This window comes from Colius striatus, chromosome 5 (genome assembly GCF_028858725.1).
Source record: "Colius striatus isolate bColStr4 chromosome 5, bColStr4.1.hap1, whole genome shotgun sequence".
NCBI classification, from domain to species: Eukaryota; Metazoa; Chordata; class Aves; order Coliiformes; family Coliidae; genus Colius; species Colius striatus.
This window is the reverse complement of record NC_084763.1, coordinates 51,791,900-51,818,034: the sequence shown is the minus strand read 5'-3', so window position 1 is coordinate 51,818,034 and position 26,135 is coordinate 51,791,900. Positions and strand designations below refer to the sequence as shown.

General features: G+C 38.9%; 1 protein-coding gene across 1 annotated transcript in view; it reads left to right on the top strand.

Moving 5' to 3' along the window:
* Positions 1-26,135, top strand: part of KIAA1217 (KIAA1217 ortholog) — a 356,921-nt gene that overhangs the window by 82,351 nt on the left and 248,435 nt on the right. The gene's annotated exons all lie outside the window — the stretch shown is intronic.

The window sequence follows — 26,135 nt, the reverse complement described above, 5'->3', positions numbered from 1 at the left end:
TAAGTTGTTTTGATGCTTTAGAAATTCATGTCAATTCGTTGTTGGAAAAAAGGTTTCTTAGCATCTGAGTTGCAGATGAAGAAGGGTTTATGGTTGGCTGCCATGCAAAAGGGATTATTAATAAGCTGTTTTGTCTACCCTATGTAAATTATATGATGGTTAAAATAGAGTGAACTTACATACCCAGGCATGTGAACACAAGGTGAAAAATTAGAATTTTGGAAAGTGTTTTTTCTTCTTATTTAGGTGAAGTTTTTTGTTTATCTGATTTTAGGATCAATGGCCATAAATTACAAATTTGATAAAATGTGAAATTCAGGTATGAAGGCAAGAATGGTTACTTTAATGTGACGACATTGCCTCACTAGTCCTCTTACAGATTATGTTCACTAGTAAAACTAGGGAGTTGTGGATATTTTTTGGGCAGGGGGGAGAAGTAAGTTGATGACAAACCAAACAATTTTTCTTTCCTCTTTTCACAGCATTTTGCAGCTACAGATCTCATTTTCAGTAACATTTTTAACTCTTGGTTCAATTAATTGTATGTTTTCACTCTGAAAACTTAGTCCAAAGCCTACAGAAAAAAAAGAAATTCTTTTTGTATATGGGATTCTTAATTCATATTCTTAGTGACCTAGAAAAAACAGTTTCTGTGGTTAAAGTAGTTCATAGGCCGTCAGCTTTATTCTACTTCTAATAATATATATTTTTAAAAGTTGTTTTCCCCAGAAGACAGTTACAATATATCATGTGTTAATTTTGTGTGAGCAGGGATAAATAACACTGATATCCGTTCCAGATGTTAAAATAGCTAAGGCACAAAATATGAGTAAGGCACAGCTGTTGTGACTTGTCTCTCGTGGGGCTGCATGGGCATCCCACAAGTTGGCATCCAGTCTTTTATTTAGGTGCCACCTTTACAGCCCCTTCCCCGTTACCAGAAATGGCTGTCATATCAAACCTTGACACTCACCTAGGCACTGGCTCACTGAATTTCAGATGCCATTTCCAGGAGTGTGATCTACTCTCATCCAGGCCAGTGTTACTACTTCCATTCCTTGCACAATTGTTGGAGACTTGAAGACAGGCAATGGGAAATCCTGCCTGCATGCTTTAGATGTTTGCCTTGATATGCCAGCCATGTAAGGAACATAGTTACCTCAGGGGAATGATCCATACAGTTTGACTTACATGGCTGCCTGCCTGCCATGTCTTGTGTGAGCATCTCAGCTGAGAGTGAAGTCATAAGCACTGTCCGCTCTTTAAGTTGAGCTGGGGCTACTCTGCAGCCAAGAACTCAACAGCCTTGGAGCAAATGCAGGTGGAGCCAGGCTCCAAGTTAGGGATTGGAGTGTTTACCTGTCCAGTCCCAATTTTTGAGACGGTTCTTGCTTATAAAGTGCTTATCCAGTGATTGAATGTGTAAAATGCTTACATGTGCTTCCATCATTGCTGCCACTACTGCAATTGTGGCCACATCTCATTTTTCAGCATTTTTTAAATGACTTAAGCTGTTTGCTGGAGTCTGCATGTCTTAGAGCACAGCTGATCAGCAGATGCCTATCTACCATAGGCATATGGGTTGGATAATTAAGGTTAATGCACAGGGAGCTTTTCATAGAAACATAAGTAAGGAGTCACTTATTGAGTTTTAATGCCTAGAAGATTAGGTAGTTCTGGATAATAAGTGAATTATGTCTGTCCTACAACTTAAGTAGGTTTTAAGTTTCACCTTCATATATTATTTTCCTTGGCACTTTGTCTTTCTGCTGCCTCTGGGCTCCCGGGGGAGCTCTTAGCATATAGTGACTTTGTGGCTTCCCCTCTCTTGTCAGCAAGTTACTGATCATCACTCACACCTCTTCTCTTTGAAAGCTGTAATAACTATGTTCTTCAACTGGTGCTATCTGGAGTTTTCTTAAATAATGTCTTTCCTGGTTTCATTTTTAAATGCAATTTTATTTTTTATGCAAGAGAGCTGAGTCACAACAGCTGTGCCTCAGCCATGTTTTGTGCTTTGGCAATCTTACTTTAAAAAATAAAACTATCAATAATAGTAACTTTAAGAAAAGTAGAATGCAAATATATTTTATAGGAAAATAGTATAGGAGCAAAGCTAGGATCTGGTTATCAAATAATTTTTTAGCTAGATAATGTGCCAGAATATCACTCTGACAAAAATATCCACAGAAAAAAAGAGTTTTAGTTTGTGGAGATGTCGTTTGCAAGATTTTGTCCATCTTCAAAGAGAGGCCAGATCAGATATTGGGTCTGTGATGATACACTTTTGTTCAATTGATTTGCAATCATTTTCTCTATGACTAAAAGGCTTAGGAGAGGAAAGTATTTTTAAGGGAAAATTTAATTTTAGCCAAAGTAAGAAAGTAGCACAAAGAAATTGTGATAGACAAGAAGAAAGGAATGAAAATGGTAGAGGAAAAAAGATAATTGATTTACAATAATAAGAAGAAAATAATTGAGGCCCACAAAAAATGTTATTTGAAGCACAACATTATGTAAATGATTCTAGAGGGAAGGAGGAGTAGAATTACCACTGGTTTTTTATATGTTAGTTAATGAAACTAAAAAGTGTAAATATCCCCAGCAGCAGCATTTTCTCTGTAAAACCTACTTGATAGGTGCAGTAAAAAACCCAATGCATATATGGATTTCCCTGCATTGGCCCTCCAGGTGAAATTTATCACAGAATCTCAAGGGTTGGAAGGGACCTTGAGAGGTCTAGTCCAACCTCCCCTGCCAGAGCAGGACCTAGAGTAGGTCACACAGGAACTCGTCCAGGTGGGTTTTGAATGTCTCCAGAGAAGGAGACTCCACAACCCATCTGGGCAGCCCGTTCCAGTGCTCCCTCACCTGAACAGTGAAGAAATTTTTCCTTGTATTTCTTTGGAACCACTTATGTTTCAGCTTCTACCCAATGCCCCTTGTCCTATCGTTGGATATATGGTGTAAACACAATTGAGTGTTACAGAAAACTCATTTGTCTTATGAGTGAGTGCAGGGGAATTGCAGTGATGCTAAAGCATGATTTCTTAGGTGTTATCCTGTCCCCCTTTAGGAGGTTGGACTAGTGATCAACTTATATCATAAGAACTCTTTGAGGATGATGTATGTGGGATTAATTACTGGTAGAACAAGGTACAATTTAATTATGTTTAACAAATATTCTAGTATTTCCAAATATAAAAACAGTAGTAAACCAGAGAACAAAAAATTCATTGCACAAACCCTATACCAAAGTTCAGTAAATAAATACTAAGGAAGTTAATATTCTAAATGTTTATCTCGATGCTTTCAAAAATAGCATTTAACGAGTCACTCTTTGGACAAACTCTCTTATTACCGAGGATTGCTCATTAAGAGCAAACCTCCTGCTTCTGCATTTCAAAAAGCCAATAAATTAAGTCATTTGTTTCAGGACAGGCATATTTTTAACTTCACAGGCTGGGAACTGCTAACTTTGTTGACAGGAAGCACCATGTCAGTGGGTAGTGCGATGGTTGCTGTCTGAGCAGGACAGCAGTAGTATGGGTGGCTTCGTGGGACCACTCAAACTCTGCTCTCTTGGCTGCTTAATAATGTCCTGCTTTGCAGTTCCTGCTGCAGACTTTTTCCTTTAAGTTCCCTAAATTATCTCCACCATTATATATTCTTCAGATCTATTAGAGTATTTGAATTCGAATTATGAAGGGAATTCCTCAGCAAATAACAGCCTCCACTTTTGAACTAAAATCAAAATAATAAAATGCTTGTGTGAAAACAACCTTGGAAAAAAATTACCAGCTGTATTGGAATAGACAATCAGTTGAATATATTTCCCCAAACACAGTACACTTTGTGGATATTTCCTTCAACCACAACCAACTTGAAAGGAAGAGAAACTTTGCTTGTGGAAATGTAGGTCAGTCAGCAGTACAAAACCATTTTATCGACAAAGGCCCCATATTTGACAGTCTATATATAATAAATAAGTAATGATTGCATGTGGATAAAACAAGCTAAAAAAGTTATGAAACTTGGAGGAAAACCAGCTAGATAGTCTAGATCCAGTTGGTGCCTCTGAATCACTTTGTGGTGGTCTCCAGAGTCTTCCCTGCAAAAAAGCATCTATTGTTCAGCACGTCTGCAGCATCTTCTCTCTCCTCCCAGGCCTGAAGCTGCCCAACTCATATGTCCCAGCTGTATTTGGTCTCCACACAGGATGGGAATATTGCACTCTCAGGCTCGCCACTGAGGTAAGAACCCAGGGGCAAGCCAACTCACCAGCCTGGGAGATGGGGTGGGTGTGCTTGGCTCTGATTTCCCACTTGTGTCTCTGAGAAGCAACGACTTTATCTTAATGAAGGTAATAAAACAAGTAAAAATATTTGAAGATGGTAGTGGTGTGGCCCAAGAGTTGGAAGTAGGTGAGCTGTAGCACATTTCCTGATGAGGTATTTCTGTAGCAGGGAAGAGAAGGGAGCTGGTAAAGTGAAGTCTGCCATAACTTGGAGTGAGGCATGAATGGAGTGTGCATGGAAAGGGATTATTAGGTTGTGTTAATATCATAATTCAGCTGATTAGCCTATTTTATGTTGCTTCCAAAGCTCTGTCTTTATCACATTGTACTTTTTCATGTTCTCCATGATAGATGACTCCACTCTATTAAATCTCATTTAAATGAACACTTCCAGTCTCCCTTTGCTGCTTCTAGACAACCCAAAGGGCCATGTTTTTGGAAAGACATTTTGTTCTTGTAAAAATACTCTTTTTTTGGCCTGTTTATATGTTACTGCATTCAAATTCAGTGATTTATCCAACAATAAAATTACTGCTCTATAAAGTAGGTTGTGAAAAAGGCACCACATAAACTGACATGGATATGTATATACACACACAATACTGCAAACTTGACCACACTTTGGAGTAACTTTGGGACTTAACTGGATAAAAGCTACTGTTAATGTTTTTGCATACTATGCCATGCCTCTTGTGACAGAATATAGATGTGATGAACTGATGTGCCTATAGGACTGCACTATTTATCCTTAACAGGTCATGGCAATATCCTGTGAGCTGATGGACAGTAAACAGATGAGAAAAATGTGTGAAACTCCTGTGGATTTGTAAATTGACAACTCTGTCCTTGCTACCACATCTTGTACATAATTCCCTGCTGGTCCTGATGAACTGTGCCAATTTGAAGGGCATAATGGTGCTAGAAGGATGTCAACAACATGATATCTTCCACTGAAAGCATTGTCAACAAAGTTCTAACATATCTTTACCCAGTACTCTCCCAATCCCAGATGTGTTAAGGCTGGGTTATTCCCTGCTTTTTCATGCTTCCTTTTTTCTCCTCAAATTACATATAAACATTAAAATCACCTCATGAACATCGTGCCTTCTGGCCTCAGTCTGCATTCATGTGTATTTCAGTGAGCCTGTTCTGCTGAGAAATGAAAGTTTCCAAAACTTTCACCAAAAGGTGAGAAAATGAGACGACGAAGGGAAAGAAAACCTTTGTTTACCCTTTGGTTAAGCTTCAACTTTTGAAAAATATCTAAATCCAGTTGTAAATGCAAGTTTGGGATATCCAGATGTTATTGTTGATGAGGTCCAATGTGGTAAGAAACATCTATTAGAAATTTAGTTTTTTATCACATGCAGCTATAATCATAGATTATAATCTAGTTCTATAATCTATGATCATGATGTATGATACAACCCTTTAAAATGTGACATTAATTACAGTAGCTCTGGTCTTAGCTCATTGAAAATGTTTGAGGCAAGTTGTAGACCACAACTAAAGATATAAAAGAAAGGAGTGAGTTCTCTTTTCCTCCTTTGAACTTAGATGAAACAATTGCTAGGTTCCCTTGCATGCCAAGCAAAGCTTTACAAGTTCTGGTCGACTGTAAGTAAATGGATATGTGGCTGAGATGGTGCCTTGGGGCTAAATGCTTATGTAATGATGAATCTAAACAAGGAACAAAGCAGCCTGTCAGAAAGAGCACTCATTGTTATATGTTAATGCTTGAAGGCTGGGAGGGATGGGTTGCCTGAGGAATGATAAAAATGATGATGTTTACAAAAAGACACGTTAAACTGTATAAAAGGACTACATCTTTCAATGCAGGAAATTGCACTAATGCAACTTTAGGTTACACAGTTAAAAATCGTAACAATTCAAGAAATATGGAAGTGTCCTATGGCAAAATTGGTTCAGGTTCCCCATGTTCCTGTTTCATGGCCCGATGTGCATTCAGTAGTAGAAATGCTGGTCTAGCCTATCCTACATCAGTTTATGTGCAAGAAGCAAAGCAGGAGTATGATATTATACAAGAGTACTGCAGAGTTAACACCACTTTAGGAACCTTCTTTTATGTTTCTTAGCATAGCAAGTAAACCATAAACATTCCTTTAGTACATTAACATAGTTTTAGCTTGTCTAACGCCCTACTTCTTCTAAAGCAAAAGAAAGCAATTGCCGCTTTCTAGAAGCGGTTATCTCTGGACTGTGTTCAACCATTACTGCTCCACAGTTACTGATGGTGCTGCAGCACTGTTTTCCTGCCTACCCAGTTTGAGAGGTTATGTTCTTAATTCATTTGATGATGGATTTCCTCACTGAGGGGCCATTTCCTCAAGTTATGGATCTAGACTTGTATCCTTTGCAATTGCCTCTCTTTGTTTGATCACAAAAGGGGAAGGAGAACCCACGTCTGCCTCTAGCTTTGCTTTCCAGGCTGAGAAGAGCAGTGGGAGATGAGCCCTGTGCTTCACTTGCAGTTCACCAGCCTTATGTCAGAACAAGGCTCAGTCACTGCCACTGAAGATTTTATGGAGAAGGAGCCAGGCTTTAAATGGACCATGTATTCAAGAGCTTCCAAACTGGAGTACAGTTTCTTCTGGTCTTTGAAATGTCTGGAAAAAAATCAATCTCTACTGACTTTGTGTTGACTTCTCTGATGTACTTGGATATCCCCCATCTCTTGCATACACTGTCCAGCTGCTTCACCTTCATTTATTTTGTGCCCTGAAATCACCATTTTTCCCCTTAATTTTTTTCTATAGTTTATCAAGGAAATATTTGACCATTTAAATCAGATACTTCATGTCCTACAAGGACTTCTGCAGAACATTTGCATTTTGGCATTTTGGATGATGGAATAAAGAGCTTCTGTGAAGCCCATGCTCCATGGATGAAGTGCAGGCTGTAGATGATATGAAAGTAATTTCCTTTGGGTTTTCTAGGCCCACAACATTTCCAGTTTCTACAAAAGTTCCCTCAAAATTCTTTATATTACCAGGACATGTATCACTCTTGAGTTGTATAAACTGTATTTGAACTATGTATATATATAGAGAAATCTTGGTTCTAATTCTTGCAACAGATTTTGTTGGTTTACTGTGCTGAGAGGTAGAGTTGAGGTTTTTTTTTCTGTTTCTATCTGGAGTTTTTCAGAAGGAGTCTATAAATGTGGGTTTTTTTCTACTTTGTGTTGTACCTCCAACATAAATCACATGAGTCTATAAATGTGAAAGTCCAGGGGGTATTGCTTTTGTTAAGACTAGGAATGGGAGGCTCAAAGGGTATAGGCCAGAAAGATGTCTGCTAAGATAAAACATTGGATGGGTCAGTAGGTATGTTAAAGATGATTATGCATCTTTGATAAACTGTTGTAGTGTTTTGGACAGCTTGAAGCAAACATTCTTGAATGTTAAGAGAGGGAATCCTGCTCCAATTCTTTTTTTTCTCCCTCAAATTTATTTTGAGTCTGGACACGAAGCACATCCCCTTCCAGCCAAGTGGGGAAGGAGGACGGCACAGAGCCATGTGGATGGCAGCTGGGGATAATTGGGTGTCTTCTATCTTGGGACACATGTTGTATTTTTATTTAGCTGTAATGATTACTTTTACTCAAATGGTGCAAAATTGCAGATACACAAATTCAGATACCTGAGCAAAATAGCAGGATTTATTTTAACTTAGCAGAGAATTAGGAGGGTAAAGTTTAACTTCTCTAGAGACTCAATTTCATAAAATTGCATACAGTATTACTTATTGAAAAGCAACCTTTTCTTCAGTGTGCTCATTTTCTGATAATATGAAAAGGTTTATAGCATGGCTTGAAGTTAAGTACTGTAATTTAATCATTTACTCATTGTGGCCGATAGCTGAAATTTAGTTTCATTTCAATGCCAAACTTCTATTTTATCCAAGGTGTCTTCAATTAAAATGGAGCATTCAGTGAAAGGGAAGAAAAGAATATGTATGCTTGTCTTCATCTCATTGGTTAATAGATTATTCAGGAAGGTTGATAGATAGATAGAAGGAGATTTTCCCCTGGGCTCTTCTTAGAAAAAGACAAAGTGCTGTAGTTGATGATAGAAGCTTGTACAGATTGCCACATCTCTCTGTTACATGCCTTTATATAGCTTTTTATGTCTTATGTCTCTCATGAATAGATATATTTCACCAGTTCTGGTCTCTAATGTCTCACTCCTAGTCTGAGATTTATTTAGTGCCATTTCTTTTCCCTGGTCTTTGCATGGTGAATTTAGGTTCTGCTTATTCATTATACAGGAAGTTCCACTTGAACATGAGGAAAACTGTCCTTACCATGAGGGAGAGCCAGCACTGGAACAGGCTGCCTGGAGAGGTTGTGAAGTATCATTCACTTGTGGTTTTCAAAACCCCCCTGGATGTGTTCCTGTGTGACCTGATCTCAGTGAACCTGTTTTAGCAGGGAGACTGAACTAGATGATCTCTAGAGGTCTCTTCCAACCCCCACCATTCTGTGACTCTGTGATATGTACATAACAGAGTCTCATGAAAAGTACCAGGGTAACACCTGGAATATGCTTTGAGTCCTTGTCTTTTGATGTAATGCACAGATTTTGATCTTACTCACCAAAATGCAGCAAGCTCAAACATAATATTTTTCCAAAATCAGTGGGGATTGTTGACCTACTGCCTGATGTTGCTGTGGAAAAACCCTTCTCTGGAGTTTTCCTCTCTGATACACAGCTGTCATTAGAGGCCAAACATGGAGTTTGGTTCCTGAGGAGCTGTGAGTGATGAGAGCTCCCAGGTTTACTTGAAGACTGCCGTTTCCTTCTCATTGGTGGTTCTGGTGACACCAGCAGGATGGAAGGAATGCTGCTGTATTTCACTGCATGGTACTTTACTCTTCTGATGAACTCACTCACTGCTCCCTGGTGCCGGATTCCCCTGGGAGGAGAGTTAAGCGGTTCTAATTATAATAGCAGGAAGTTGCAACTTCTTACTTGCTATGTTTGATTTGACATGCAGCTATGGAACTTGCTATTATTCAGTATCACAAAACGACCTGCAGGTCTGGCAAGAAGTAGCTGGTAGTTATGGGACTGTCTTTCCTCATGAGAAGCAGCTGCACCACCTTGCATTATCTCAAGCATTCAAAGTGAGACCTTAGAAGTTGAAGAGCTGTAGGGGAAGCCCATTAGTAACATTGATGAGTTAGAAGGTGCGTGGGAGGTTTCTGGAAGACCTCCATCAGTGTGGTTGTCTTCCTAGTAGATGTTTGAAACAGCCATGGAGGTGTGAGTATTGCCACCTGCTCCCTCCACACACTACCCTTCAGCCCATCCTCTGGAAAGATGAATTCTTACAACAGGAGCCATTGAAAATTGGTATCCTGATGTTCTGGCTGCAGAGGGGAGGTGGAGCTGATGAAATGTTCTCCCTGCTGGCGGAGAAGCCAGAAATAAGGTTAGCTAATGGTGAGATGATCCTCTGGTACTTATAGATTTTGCTGTCTAATAGAAGGAAGGCAGAGGAAAGCAGTTTATCTTGAATGTCCCTTTATCAATGCAGTGATTAAAATGCTTACATGGGAAGTGAGATTTTGGTGAAATGCTTTTCTTTTCCTGTGAGAATTTCAACCCACCTCCTCTAAATTAAGTGCTTCAGGAATTAAGTGATTAGAGTACTCAGAAATCAGCAGAAGAGTCTTTCTGTGCCATTCTCTGCTGCCAGGACTGCCTCTGTATTTTGCATTTAGTAATTATCAGAGTACAAATCCATTCCTTTATCTTGCTTCAGGTTCATGAAACTTAGACTCCAGATGAGCTGCAACGTGAGAAGTTCTTAAAATAGGCTAGAAGTGTTCTTGTATGCTATCCATCTAGACATCAATGTTATTCATATTCCTATTGTATTGGTGGTTCTGACATATATGAGTGTTTCTAACAGCTGTGCTTCTCCATTTCATTCTGACTGAGGAATAATAAAAGTAAGCACGAAAGCGATGCTGTCCTTAGCGAGCAGGTTTGGAACCCTTAGTGATGAGGAGTTGTCCTTGGGGCTGGTGCAAGCAGGTTTGATTACTTGCATGGATAGGACCTCCCCAGCCTGGGCAGTGGTTCCAGGATTTATCCCTAGAAGGCGGGTGAGCTCAGCTAGGAGAAGCAGTCAGTACTGAGGGACCTTGCACATGAGTATAAAAGGATTTTGATATTTTATGTGCCTAGGTTAACAGATGGCAGATGCAATGCAGTACACATTAATGTAGAATAAATAATGAATCTTAGAGAAAAGAGTAAGAGGAAACATCTGCTGAATTGAAACATGATGTATCATATTGACCGAGAGAAGAGCAAGTTACCATGGAGAAATTTTTTAAATGGGCAATTTGAACAGGGAAAAACCTTGTTATTGCATTTTGTTGTTGTTGTTAGAACACAAGGTGTTCATCTAGGGGTGTATCACTACTGTGTGCAGGAGCATATATATACTGTTTACTGGTTTAAAGAGCTTCCACCCTTTTATACAGTGAGTTGCAGGCATACACAGCCGTACCTTGTGCCTGCCAAGGGCACATTTCTGAGAAATGTGCCAGTGATTCAAGAGAGTGAAGCAACTCTTCCCATCTGAATTAATGTAGCAAAAGTGGGATCGTGCAAGGACTTAAGATGTACACAGCTATGTGCTTAGGGGCAAGAGCTAATAGCTTGCTCTGTTGAATCCTTTCTCATGAACCCATAAATGAGCCAATTTCTGGCAATGCTGGTTCACAGTAACCAGCAAGAGACAGATTTTATTAACAGAAAGCAAATGGTTTGAATCTTTGGTTTGGTGAAAATGTTACTTCCTAGGGAAACAATATTCTGGTTCCTTACAACACTGATTATTGTTGTACACATAATGATGAATGTTAATTATTTCTTGGTGTTTCTATTTTTAGATTGTGAAAGGAAAGGTGGTATTGATATAACTGATGGGTTCAATCCCTCTCTCCGTCCTGATACTGTATTTAAATACTGGAGCTGTAGCTGGCACTACGCAAGATAAGTGAAAAAGGGTCATTTTCCATCTTGCAAATCCTATGAAATACTGGCAAAAAGATTTTTTTACTTTTGAACCTTAATTTGTTTTGGGGTTTATGAATGTGAAATCAAAGACATTTAATATCATTCCAGTTAACATTACATGTGCATATTAGTCTGGTGAAGATACATATAAACTCATAAAGGATGGTTATGTTAATATTTAGAGAGTGTTACTGTGGTGTTTCAATTTTAGTATTTGTCAGAAAAACACAGTCAGTACTTTCCAGTACTCTTCCAGAAACTGTGCTTGTTCGTATTTGCAGAACAACTTATCCAGAAATGAGACCATGATATACTTATTGTGTATATTTTATAATGTTGAAATTCCTATCTCAGTTTTTCCTCTTAAAAATGAAATTGAATAATGTGACATTTACATTAATATAGCACTAATTATTGCAGTTCCAATACTTGAGTGCTGCTGGACGAGTACTTTAGGATAGAAGGGAGGTTTCCTGGATTATTAGCTCCAAGTGTTGCAGTGAAGGATCACAGAAGAGTGGAAGGGTCTACACAGTGCTTCACTTTGTGATACATCTTCCCTTAATGATAGAATCAAATACCTGCACAACTGAATTGTTTTAAGATGACCTTGGTAAATCAAATGAAAACATGAAGTTGTCTGGAGAGCTAAAGGTGACAAATTCTAGGACAGAGATGCTGTTGGCAGCAGTGTTTAAATATGCTTGTTTTAGTGATTCTTTCCTGCCTGTGGCTTAGGTCCTGCCCAGTCTGCCCCACTGGGCCAGATCAGTGAGGAAACACAGTTTTTCAACAAATATATTCTTATGCCTGTCTTTGCATCTGGTCTGTTTTATTTTGTCCTACTGTCATGTTTGTTTCTGACTGCTTCCCTTATGCTAAGGCAAAATCTGGATGATGCAATACCAATCTCTCTCCTTCTCGAAAGATGATGTGAATCAATTTCTTCAGTTGGTCTCCTAACGAACGAAACGCTGCAAGCTGCAAAGCTATTCACTCTCATCTCTGTCATTTTATAGACCACTTGCAATTGCGGTGTCTAATTCAACATATTTAAAAAACATAGGAACCTGGTACAAAAAATAGAATGTGCTTCAAAAAAAAAAGGTGTGAAAATGATTGGAAAACATGCTGAATCAGTATGTCATGTTTACTTCTTGGTGAAGTGTCCACTTAAAAAAAAAAGACCAGCAAGCAGGCAAACAAATGTCTGGGATGTCATTCATAATAAACACAGATGAGCATTGGATTGAACATTTAAGGAAAGAAGACACTTTGTGGTGTTGCGACAAGAAAAAACAAAACCAAAAACGCTGGTGAAATGGAATCGTTGGAGAAAGCTAAACTAAACGCAGTGGAACACTGAAAGTCAGAAATAGGAAGCTTCTGTGTATTATGAGGGTTATTATGGCTAATAAATATTCTGACAGAAACACTAAAAGGCAATATAGGTTCTGCTGAGAGTTGTGAAGTTTTCTTTGGAAAGCAGGATTTGAAACTCTTTGCAATACGGTAAAAGAAAGAATTTTCATGGGTCACTAAAGACCCCATAAAATGAGTTTCCAGCAAATGTTATTCTATTTTGAACTGTTAACGTCTGTGAATTATTGGCAGCTGTGACCTAACAATTATGCCATCTTTCCTTATTTATATTTCCTGCCTGATGTAAAATCTCAGCAGTTATTGTGTATCACATTGCTTTTTTCGGTGCTTCATGTTTTTCATCCAAGTCAACAAGAAAAATATTTAGATTGGCGTTGCAGAATATTCCTGTTACACATAAAAATGTTTGCTGATGGAGTGTAGAGAAGTGTGATGAAGACAAAACGGTTGTTTTAAAATATCTCTTATAATGTGAAAGACATGCATTTCCATTTTTTAAACATAATGTTACTTGGGTAATTCATTTTGACGTGTAGCTGTAAATAAGTTAGTTGAAGACCGAGTTGCTTTTGACATAGTCTGTGTGTGTGTGTGTGTGTACAAAGTGTATTATGTATATGTGCATGACAGCAAAGGTGATAAATAGCACAATGTATATATGTACTTGTATGGTTTTGGCAACTTCAGTTGCAGTATTTAGGCCACTAGGCTTATTTTTCACATTCCAGATCTCAGAAAGGCTTCAAAGAGCTGCTAATTATAAAACAAGCCAAACCCCTGCTAGCTTTGATAGGTATTTGAGAAATGGCCGTGCACTCCTTTTCCAGAGGAGAAACCCTATAATTTAAAGTGCCTGAGCTGATGCTGTGGTTTGGCAGCAGACCCAGGCATGGGAGTTTGGGCTGCTCTGGTTGCTGATGCCTGAGGCCGGGCTTCTGCTCTGGGCCCTCAGCCCCCAGCCCAGCCCTCTGTCCTGTAGCCAGGATTATTTATTCTGGCAGCAGCCATTTATTCTTGATCACCATCTTTTCCAGGGATTCTCCCTTGCCCCATTGTCTACAGTAAATTCAAATATTGCATTAATGCAACAGGAGGCAAGCTGAGGCTGCCTGAATGAGCTGTGTTGCCTGAGTAACTGCAAAGAGAAACAGGTTTGAATTCAGTAAAACATATCACAATATTTCCATATCAATGTTTTTAACTTCTTTGTTTAGATACTTAAAACCATTTTCTAAAATACAAATGGTCTAATTATATCTGAATAAGGAACTGGAGAGTTGCTATCAAATTAAGTACCTCAGTCATAAGGTAGCTACTTTATTTTATTGATACTTTACTTAAGTCTACTCAAATAAGGTTTGCTTAAAATTAGGAAAGCTAAATATTTGGCTGTAAGTGGAAAAGATGCAGGTTTTCTTGTTCTCCTAGTGTTTTTATTTCCATGATCAACTTAAACAAGGGTCAAGGTGGTGCTGCTCTGGCAGGACGGTTGGACTGGATGATCTTTCAAGGTCTTTTCCAACCTTTAAGATTCTGTGAAGGGTTACATTTGTGGGTTTTATCTATTACTATGAAGTTCAGTGTCTCATGATCAGGCTTGTTACTATACAAATTTATACTTGGATATTGAAAGAGGGGGAAAAACTGTAGGAACTTTATGTAGAGACAGGGAAGAATATTTTTTCCAGTGGCTGAAAAATATTACACAAATACTTTCATTATTTTTATGCCCAACATGACATCTTATCTATCCAGCCATTGAAAGGCATGTTAAATGAAAAATCTCTGATGCAGTTATAAGGTACTCGCAACATTCCCATATTTTAAACAGTCAGTGTTTTTAATGGATGAAGCTTTGATCGGGGGTTAAAGATACAAGATCTGGTTTAGGAACCACTACTGATCTGCTGTACGGTCTCAACAGTCCCTTGCTGCTCCTTTCCCCATAATTTACAGTCTAATACAAAAAATAACATCTCTGCAGAAAATGGTCAGTCTTCAGCATTCAAAGCATGTCCAATATAAAACCATCCAAGTTTTGACTAGAACTTCACTGCCATGTGAAAACACACATCTTTATTAACCTTAGAGTAGTTCTGAGGCTGATTTAAGAGAGGAAATGACTGCATAAAACATGCTCTTGGGAGTTACAGGATCATTGTAGGTAAGCTCAAAAGCCTGCAGTGTCTGGCAGCACAATTCTTCACATTTCAAATAATTAATTAACGTTCCTCTTTACTGCATTCTGTGCCCATATACAGAAGTAGCCCATACCACAGCCCAAGGAGTTTAATGACACTATAATAAAAATGTCCTTGACTTGATCTGGTGGTCTTACTCAGGCGTTCCTTCTAGGAGCTGGCTGGGGCGGGTAGCCTCCTCATGCCCCCTTTACAGGACCTTCAATGCAAGGCCATGTGTGACTAGAAAAAGGGTCATAAGAGCCCCTTGGGTAATAGGGGCAGCTGACTTGGGGATCTCCCATCTTCCTCTTCATGTCCCCCTCCTCCACCTTAATTTTTCTAGTGCTGAGCATAAGCCGAACCCTACTGCACAAGTCTATGTTGTGCTGGAGCCTGGTGGGTGATGGTGTTAACCTGTGCAGACATGCAGAGAGTGACCATCCCATTGTTTAGAGCTTGTGATAAAAAAAATATTTGGTATCTATTTAGGATTTTGCTGTCTTTGGTCTGCTGCCAAAAATTCCCCAGCATAAGGCAAAATTACGTGGAAGACTATTGAACATTGCATTGCCATGCTCCTATTTCTTCACTATTCAGGTGAGGGAGCACTGGAACAAGCTGCCCAAATGGGTTGTGGAGTCTCCTTCTCTGGGGACATTCAAAACCCACCTGGACAAGTTCCTGTGTGACCAATTCTAGATGGTCCTGCTCTGGCAGGGGAGTTGGACTGGATAATCTTTTGGGATCCCTTCCAACCATTAAGATTCTGTGATTCTGTGATTTAAAAGTGGCTGCTTAAAATATGTTTGGAGAAGATAAATAATGATTTGAGCACATTTTTGATGCAATGTTTTTGCTGCTAGAACCTGCTTCTGGTTGGCTTTAGTTGCTTCAGACTTTGCCCTGTGGACAGTAATCAGTGCTTCAGACAAGTGCATGCTGTGTGGTGAGGCAAATGAGAAATGGTCCTCAATTTACCCACCCCATAAGGGTTTTTTTTACAGTGTGGATAATCAAGATGTTGCATTCTCATCTTAGTAACAAGCTAGTAATATAATGCATTTCCATCCATCACTTCTACATTATACTGGCATTTTGGGGAATGATCTCATGTGTTTTGATTGTGCATCCTCTGCAGGGCAGCAGCTGCTGCATATGTGGGCATCCAGCTTGGTGGAGCCAGCTCCTGTCCCCTTCTGCTGAAGCCATGGAGAGGAATCCCCTTGGTTGTTTGTTTTTTTCCAGAAATAAAACCACAACCGTGCAGTAGGTAATTTCTGTGCATTTTAATCTACTGCTTCATCATTACCTACCCAGGAAGATCACAGGGATGTTTACTTTCTTGTTAGAGCTGAAGTAATTTTCAGCAGCTTCAAAGTTGGGATTTTTTTAGTAGGACCAAATATTTACTCTGATAACTGCATATTTCAGTATCTTTTTTGAGAGTGTTAGTCTTCATTTTTGGCTGCAGAAGATGGTGAGATGTAGTTTTTTCCTGTATTACCTACCTAATTTCAGAATCTTTAGGGGATTTTTGTCCCACAGGATGTCAGGCTATTTCTTCCTTCAGTTGCCCTCTAAACTTCCCTTCTGACATTGCTGGAAAGGCTTTGGGTTCATTTCCATCAGGAGTTTAGGCAACACATATTCAGTAGCTGTTCTTTTCAAGTGCTGCTGTTAGAAACCTTCACCTGGAAGAGGTTAGAAAATTATTTTTAGAGACTCAGGCTTGACCTAAAGGCAAAATATAGAAATCTGAAGAGTTCAGAATTGGCTTTGCTGCTTTTGTGAGCTGTCTTCATGTGCCACAATACCTGTGTTACGCTGGGAGGGGTGCATCGCCAGGTCTGAAGAACTCATCACTGTCCTGTGAGAGGCTGCCTGCGAGGATAGAACAGTGTCACCGGGGAGAGGCACAGAGGGACAGCACTTCAGCTGCTTCCCTAGCTGATAACTAAAGCCAAGATGACCTAACCTTTTGAGGTATGTGAACCAAGTTCAGATTTTGGGGGTACCCACTCTGCCAGCTGACACCTCTGCAGCACCAGTGACTGCTGTGTTTGTGACTGTCCCCGAGGAGAGATGCTGGGACAGACAATGCTTGCCTCACGCTGCCCACTGCCTGATGCTGATGTAAGTTTTCAGCAGCACAGCACTCTGTGGCTTGAAGGAGATTACATTTATGGCAGAAACAGGATATTTAAGATTAATTTGTAACCTAAATTGTTATTAGAAGTGTTGCAATGAGATAGAGTTTGCGGGGAAAGAGGTACTTTTCGAAGTTATCACAGCACTAAATGGAGGAGGAATTGCTGGCTTTACTGAGCAGCTTCTAGACTTCAAGCTTCTTTTTTTTTTTCAATTGGTTGTGAACATCCTAAGTAGGTCAGTGCATATTTCAAACATTTCACAAAATATTAGAGCTCTTAAAGCCTGATTAGGAGAGGTTACTAAAGGCTTGCTTTCAACGTTTGCTCCTTTGTTCAATGCATCCATTTTTAGTGTGTTCTTTGTACCTTAATATTGCTTGTGGAACAAACTGCAAATTATTTCTGTTAATGTTTTAAAAAATCTAAATAGCTTGGGATTTTTCTCTTTGCTTTGAATTTCTTGATGTAATGGCTTTTAATACTTGGCATCATTTTGTTATAGTGTGATGCTTTCTATTTTTTCCTCATTTCTGTGTCATAATACTTGGTGTCTTTAAAAAATGTCCATTAAATATAATGACTTAGCTTTACTTACTCTCTATATTGGACTGCTGAGACTCATACAATCTTTTACTTTCCCACTTATGTGTTCTGTTTTCCCTTCTGGGCATGATCTGTCTTCAGAAGAATATTTTTCGTGTCTGATGGCCTTTGCTTGCACCGCTTTTGGACAACTGCTTTTGCTGTTTACATTGAGGATTTTTAACTCTCATGCTATGCTTTTAACCATGTCTTTCTTATATGGTGTCTTCATAGAGTGCCCTGACACATGCAATTATTTTAGTCTTTTAATCTCTCTCTTAGATTTTCCTGTAGCTACCTTCCCTGAGTTTATGTAATTCCTCTCTCTAACAAGTAAAACAGGGTCAAGCCCTGCACACGGGGACAGACATGCACTTCAGTGTTGTGTTGGACAGCAGGTACTGGAGGTGGAGGGGAGAGATCTGGGCTTACTCAGGAAAGTGGGTATATGCAGTACAAAAAGGAGTTGGATCAGAGCAAGGAGCAAGTGGCAGGAAAGGAGCAGTAGAAAATACCAAGATCAAATTATTTAGAAAAACATGTAGTATTTTAGTCCTTGAGGGAAAGATAGGAAGGAGAGAAAACAAAAGTGGATTTGAAGAAGGGAAAAGTTGATAAAGATGCTACATCTATTACAGTGTGGATGGATGCTTTATGGGAGCAATAGGAATATGTTTAGTTGTCCCTGTTGATACAGAGCCACTGTCAAGATTTTTATGCAAAAGTAGGACTCCCTCACAGTGACTGTCCCTAATGTAAGCTTCACACAGTATATCTGCAGACAGCCTTATTTATATTTGTCATGAAGGGAGCATCAAGAAGTATTTGCATGCCCAGGTTAGCAAAGAGAGCCTTAAACTTGAATGGTCATCCCTGCATGAAATGCTGTTGGTCTGACTGTAGAGCTGTAGGAGCTCAAAGTCCTCTGGTGGTCTGAAAGTCCTCATGAGAAAAAAATAAATGTGTATGAGTAACACACATACTTTCATAATATTTATACAGCTGTAAGAGTTTTACTTTACTTAAAAATTCAGCAACTGCATATAATCCAGAAATATTTCCATCAGCCTTTCTAACAACAAACTTAAGCTGTTGTAAGTGACAGTCCAATGATCTTCCCCTATGCATGTAACACATGTTGTACTCTGTGTAGATAAATCGGAACATCCGTTCCTTATTACTACCTTTGTTTTTTCTTTCTGTAATGTATTTACTTTACTGCCTTAAAACTGATATGATAAGCAGCTCAATAGCATCAGTCTGTATTCCTGAAAGATAGGATAGACATATGTGGTAGCTGCAGATGTTATGAAAGTTTGACAATGCAATATCTCACTTCTGTAGTGTTCAAGGTTGTAGAACAAAAATTTCTCAGACACCGTAGGAACTTGGTTGTAACCTGAGAGTCATAAAGTAGAAGCTGTAAAACAAGTCTGTGAAATATAGTAGAATATTAGTTGTTTTCAACTGGAAATTCATTTTGTGTGTACTGAAGTAGATTCAACTGTGTATCAGCTCATTCCTGGGGAGAGAGAAAGTGTATGATCAGCATAGACTGATGTCTTTTTATGAGGAAAGGTTTTTACTCCATTAGTACAGTAGGTTGCTGAAATAATAAAATATGTACTCTTCACCCCTTATTTTCATTTCCTGATGTATGTTAGCTTGAACTGCTGTTGAGTAAAATTTGCAGCAAATGTTCTTCCTTGTGCTCATTTGATATAGTTCACACTCCATTAACGTCCTGATAGAGAGAAGGACATTAGTGTGTAACTTTTTATTTTCCTGTACCTCTGAGATGACTTTGGGACACCATACTGTGACTGCAGATGACTGCAGCATATCATATGAGGTTCAGGTAGTGCCAGTGTAGTGGGCTAGATTCTGTAGTGCTACTCACAGACTCAATAAATTTAATCATCATGTCTGAATTAATAGTTTTGTTTATTTTTTAATCAGTTTATAGTTGAATTTATTTCAGTGTGCACACACTTACTGGAGCACTCACACTGTGAAGGACACTCTAGTTCTGGTGATTACTTAAGCTAATCATATCTGCAGCCCCCCTTTTTACAGCAAATTATTTTACATTGTGAAAAACAAAACCAAACCAGTAAAAATCACTTGCCCATGAGATTGAAATAGGTGTTTTCTGTAAAAACAGAATTTATTTTGTGTATTTCCAGTTGTTTCAGTCAGTTAAATAGTCCGTGTTTTTCAGCTTAAGCTTTCTTTTTTGGGCTTTTTTTAGTTATTTCTTGAACAGTAGATAATATAAAAGCACTGTTTGTGTTTGAAAAACTGTCTGTTACACATGTAGGACAAAACTAGACTCACTAAGTCACCTGATGAGAGGAAACCCTGAATACAAAATTAGTTTGAGTACAAATAATTGTTAAAGAGATAAAGATCTAAAGACAAGTACTAAAGGAGCTGTCTGGGTGGAAGAGATAAGGTGACATAGATCACTTTAATGAGGGTTTCAGCTAAAATTTAAAATTAAAGTGCTTAAACTTGGCACCAAGAAATGCTGAATGCTTTTCATTCTTTTTAACTGAAATGAAACTAGAAACTCTCTTTTTTTCATCTGACAGGATTGTGTTTATCAATCTAAATACATGACCTGTCAGAAACGGTAAGTATTTGCAAATTCCTTTGAGGTCACTGGGAGTTGAGTGTTAAGGAACCTTTTAAATCTACTCTGAGTGTCTGTGACAGAGTGCATGAGCCTTGGGGCTAGTGGTGTAAGGAAAGGGTTAATTAACCAAATCTTTATGGAGAGGTCCCAACAGCTTATTCTTATCTGAGCATCTGAAGGGTTATTGAGTAGGATCTGCGGGTGTCTGTGACTCTCTCCAGTCTCTATCAAGTGAAACAGAGAAAAAGGGAGTAAAATGAAGCTGGAAGGAGCCTAGCTGTTACTGAGGAGATTGAGTTCAAGCAAACTCAGGGACAGGAGTGTCCACATTTGGAAGATCTCACTATTTAACTTTGCCTTTATATAGGCATCACCGTGTTACAGTAAGAAGGGGCTTAGTATCTGCAATAATGCATTCCACAGCATCACATTGGCCATCAGGCTGTATTTTATTCCTTTGTGATTTGTGTACTATAAGATCAGATACATGTGCTCAGTGGAGACTTAAACTGATACTACTATGACCCTCTGCTGTTTTGTCCTTGTTTTCTTTAAATGATTTGAAGTCACAGAGGCTGTAAACCAGTGCCAAACTGGGCTTCTTATCATCTGCTTGTTCCCAAAGCAATACATAGAAAGCATTTGTGACCTGCAAAACAAACCACAGAAACAGGCAAAGCGTGTTGTGAGGTGCCTGTGCTATTGGAATAGTTGAGTGTGGGTAATATAAGCAGATTTCATCCCCAAGGTGTGACCTCTGGCTATAACTCAGCAGTAACAACGTTATTTTTGAGAGCTGCTGGTTTCCCAGAAGAATAGGAAGAGGGGAAAATAAAGAGGCTGTAAGCTATTTTTTTCTTTGCTTTGCTAATAAATGTTTTCATTTCAATAGTTCTTAAAATTCTTTCCTAGGATTTGTATTTTGCATTTCTGATATCATTTTACAAGCTATTCTTAATAAGATTTAAGAGTTTTAAAAATCAAATACCACTTTTCAGTAGATAAAGCGTAAGGTATTTGTGAAGTTGATGTATTTGAAGACTGACCTGAGTCAACCCTAGTGGGAGTAAGTTACAAGGTTCTGATACGGAATTTGGATCAGATGGTGCTCAAGATCTTCTAATTGTGTAAATCAAGAGCCTAAGGAGCCTCAGTTGTTGTGAGCAGCTATCTGAAGAAGAGCTGAAACTGTCTCAGCACCTCACAGAGCACCTTAGCTTTTGACTAAATGTTTTCTTGGCACCTTTGTAAGTCAGCCCAGTGTGAAATGCTGTGCAGAGGGCAAAACATCTCAATCTGTTTTCTTAATTGTGTTTTGGTTCCTGGTAAATTAGTTCAGAAGATGTCAAGATTTTGCAAACTCATGCTGTGTCTTGACTTTCGTTAATTTGACATCCTTATTCCTTAAAACCTGCCAAACAAACTCAGGAGGTATCTCAGCCTCTTACTCTTACTTGTGTGATATGAAAGCAAAGACATGCCAATGTGCAATGTATGCCTGAACCATCATTGTCCTAAGCAGTGTGTCATGAACATACTCATGAAACTCAGGATGACATCTCAGAACCTGCTCAGGATAGGTCATTTTAAAGGCTGTGAAGGCTGTGAAGAAAGACTTCATTTAACTTCAGAGTTGTGACTGAGCTGTTAGATGAGCGTTTGGTTTCCTCTTGGGCTAAAGGTGAGCTGCAATTTTTGTTAATAAACAGAACATTGTGTGAAACCTCTTCAGAAGATAACAGGCCACGCAGACAGCTTTAACTGACTCCTGTCTTCTATCTCATTCCTTTAGATTTCTGTGCACTTCATAGGAATAGGTAAAACATAATAGATCATGTCCTGTTTTTTTAAAAGAAACTTTTCAAGTCATCAGGAGATGTGGCAAACCACGAATTTGAGCTGATTGCATCAAGTAAAAACTTGGTACTTGTTATGCCAAATTTCATTCCACATATACATTGATACATTTGTTTTTCTACCTGTGGAATTTTTATTCTTCCATTATTTACTCATGAGGAAAAGTAAACTAACTGCTGCTCCTTGACAGCCTCCTGAATTTCTAGTATTTGCATCTAACTTGCAGTTCACGTTTTCTTCATGCTTTGAAATGCTTCATGTTATTTCTGCTTCCTTGCTCTCCTTTTTGTTCTGCCCTTCTGCTGTTGGAAAAATTCTTCCAGTTTATCTGGTGTGATCTTTTAGGAAGCTTCAGTCTCTGGAGTCTTTCTTTAATTTGTGTAATAAATGAAAATCATTGACTTGTATTTGTATGAAAATTCCTTTTCTTCTTGTTTTTGCATTATCCATGCATTGCATTTTGACTCTTGGAATTTTTGAAAGAGAACAAATACAGTACTATCTAGAAAGGACAGATGTCAAGCAAGCAGTCTCAAAGTAAACAGAGCATTTGCTGAGACTGCAGGTTTTGAGTCTGTGCTAATGAGTGCTGTCCTGGGAAGGCATTCCTGTCTTTTCCATGACTGTCTTCTCCATTCTTTTGGAACACCTCAAAAAATTTAGTTCGTTTTCTTAAGCTGGTACAGCAAGAAAACTTTCACTTGTTGGAAAACTTGCCTATCTGGAAGCTGATAGGCTCTTACTTGGATGTATCTAGCTACATGTTTTCAGTAGTGACACAGTGTTGTGTTCTCCACTGCAGTACTGCAGGCCAGACCCCCACACAGGCACGGTAGCTGGTGGGAATGATAAGCTGATAGTGTGCACACAGGCCCATTATCATCAGAGCACTAAAGTCAAAGTAGCATTTTGTGTCTCAAACTGAACATCACCTGTTTCTACAACCTTCCCATATGGCATTTATTGGGAAAAGGGATTTAAATGTCCATCTATGTTGCTAAGCAGGCACGTGGAATATGTCAAACCACTAGGAAAATGACCATTTTTCATAAGATTAATAATGCTGAAAAAGGAAGTGCAAGCTTTGTGATTGAACACAGCTGTCTAGGGGGGAAACATAATCCTGGGGACAGCTTATAGGAGGCAAGTCTTGTTCTGGTTTGTCAGTGTGGCCTCTATGGTGGTTCATCATGGAACAGTGGCGATGTTCTTGCCAAAAGTCGTGATGCTAAATTTGAGGAATGTTTTAATTGTAACAATGTCATTCCTAGTGAACTTCTAAAAAATGAAAGGGTGCACATGTAGTAACAAGAAGTAGTTGGACACACCACATGTTTCTGGTCTGCTGTTGCCCTGATGGCACAGAAAATAGCCTGTGAACTTATGGCAGGGGCCTCATGAAGGAGAAAAGCAGATCTTGCTTTTCAGGAGCCAGCATTTACTCTATGAAGTATGTGAAATGTAAAACTTCATGCTTAAGCAAGCAACGTGCTCATTTACAAAGTGATTTGTTGTTGAAATGTTACCCTCTGAGAGGACTCCAATCCTTCTTCCTGTCCCAATGAACTTGCACATGGTGGTTCAGCCATGTCTGGTGGTTGTGATCAGTTCTAAGGTGGGGAATTTGACAATATATGTCAAATATATTGTCATGCTTCAGTTTTAATTTAAGAAATAAGTAAATAATCTCCATTTGCTCTTTATTCTCCTTTTTATTTCTTTTTTTTTGGTAAAGTTTTAACGGTAATCATATCTTACCACACTTTTACCTGATATATTCTTATAATCAGATAGATTTATAGATATATATTATAGATATATATTTATATGGATATGTAGGCTTCAAAACGTTCTTATACTACAGAGTTCAACAGGACATTTGTAAAACTTACACAGTCTAACCACTGAACATCCAGAGGTTCAAAGCACTTGTGCTTCCATGCTGCTGGCAAAATAAGATTTGCTGTTGAGTAAATTTTATAGAGAACTATTGTTTTAAAGAAGAGATTCTTGTGGTTCTGTGGAAAAAAATATTCCACATAGTACAGAAACTACAACTAATTTAATATGAGTTCCACTTTCAGCAAAATATTAACCTTTTATAAAAATCTACACTTTTATGAGTTCTGGGTGATAGCTGTTTCCTTCTCAATAGCAATTTTTTTCTCACACTCATGTATAAAACAAGGAAGTTGGAACAGTCTAGATCACATCATCAGCTTAAAAAACTAGCTTATCCAGTGATAATGCTAAACCCAAAACCACAAAAGTGTATGTCATCTGGTATTTGATCTTGGTATAGAGAAGTCATAATAGGATTCTTTTTGCTAATAGTGAAGATCTTATTTTTAAATCTTTTTGAAATTATTTTAATATGCAATGCATTTAAATAAATCCATAAATAATGAAAAATCTAATTTCAGAAAAATAAAAAGTCTAGTGTAAAATTAGCTAAAGAACAGCCTTATTTTTACATGGTTTATAAAATTTTTGTGTTTCTTTAAACTGTGATTCACTCAGTTGGGGTAGGCATAAAGCTCTTATTTAACACAGACAGGAGTTACATTTGCTGGACCAAAGAAAGAAATAAATCAATCTCAAATTAATATAGCTAAAATGGATACCAAATAGTTTGTTCTCTTTATAGGAGGATTTGCTCTTTTTTCAGTGGTGCTTAAATTTCACCTCATCTTGTCTGCTGACATGTTTGAAGTTTACACAATAGCACTGAAATCACAGAATCACATAATCTTAAGGGTTGGGAAGGACCTCAAAAGATCATCTAGTCCAACTCCCCTGCCAGAGCAGTACTTCCTAGAGTAGATCATACAGGAACTTGTCCAGGTGGGTTTTGAATGTCCCCAGAGAAGGAGACTCCACAACCCATCTGGGCAGCCTCACAGGGAAGAAATTCTTCCTTGTATTGCTTTGGAACCTCTTCTGTTCCAGCTTATACCCATTGCCCCTTGTCCTATCATTGACCATCACTGAGAACAGCCTGGCTCCATCCACCTGACACCCACCCTTTATCTGTAAACATTAATGAGGTCACCCCTCAGTCTCCTTGAAAAGATAGTGTAAAGAGCTGAGTCTAGGCAGTCCTTGTTCATTCATCCTCTGCCTTGCCATCTCCTGTACAGCTTTCATACTTCTTACTGTCATAGTTCCATTAAAGACTGATTTCCTGCATCACCCTTAGTTTGAATGAAAGTTTCATATAACTGAGTCAAATGACCAAATGAAAAAGTGGTTTGTCTGTATGCTTCTGCTTGCCCATTTCAGAAGTTTTTGTTCAGGTAGAAATTTTGCCCTATCAAAATCAATAGCAAAAATGGGCACACACTTTTGGAAGAAGAAAGGTGTGTGTGTGTGGAGGGGTGTGGCTGGGTAGAGAGGCTGCAGGAGCAGGGCTGGCTCAACCAAGAGCAGAGGAAGCTTGAGGGAACCTTGCAGCAACCTTTCACAGTGAGGAGGTGGCTGCTGCTTGCAGCAGTACGTGGTGAGTGGCCAAGAGACAACAGCCAAATTGAAGCTGGAGAGGTTCAGAGTGGATATAAGGAAAATCTTTTTCACGAGGAGGAGCACGAAGCAGCAGCTCAAGTTGCCCTGGAAGCTTGTGCAGGCTCTGTCTGTGTTGATATTCAAGGCCCGACCTCACAGGTACCCTTGCTGTCAGGAGGAGATGTTTAAGTGAAGGACTTTCCACAACTAGTCTTGGTACTCTGCTTTTTGGTGGAGATTCAGCTTCCTTTCTTCTCCTGTGTGCTCTTAGCACCCTAGGTACTTGCAAATGTCCTGCACTGCTGCCACCCAGGTCCCAAAGACTTTTGCAGCTGAGGTGGTGAGAGGTTGGCTGCACATTTGCAGTGCAGACATTCCTGAATAATCTCCACATACCTTTCACAGCTCACTGTCCCTTTTTAAAGAGTCTCAGGGATGTTCATGTTATCTTAAAGTTTCTTCAAAGGGTACATGGAGTCAATTTAA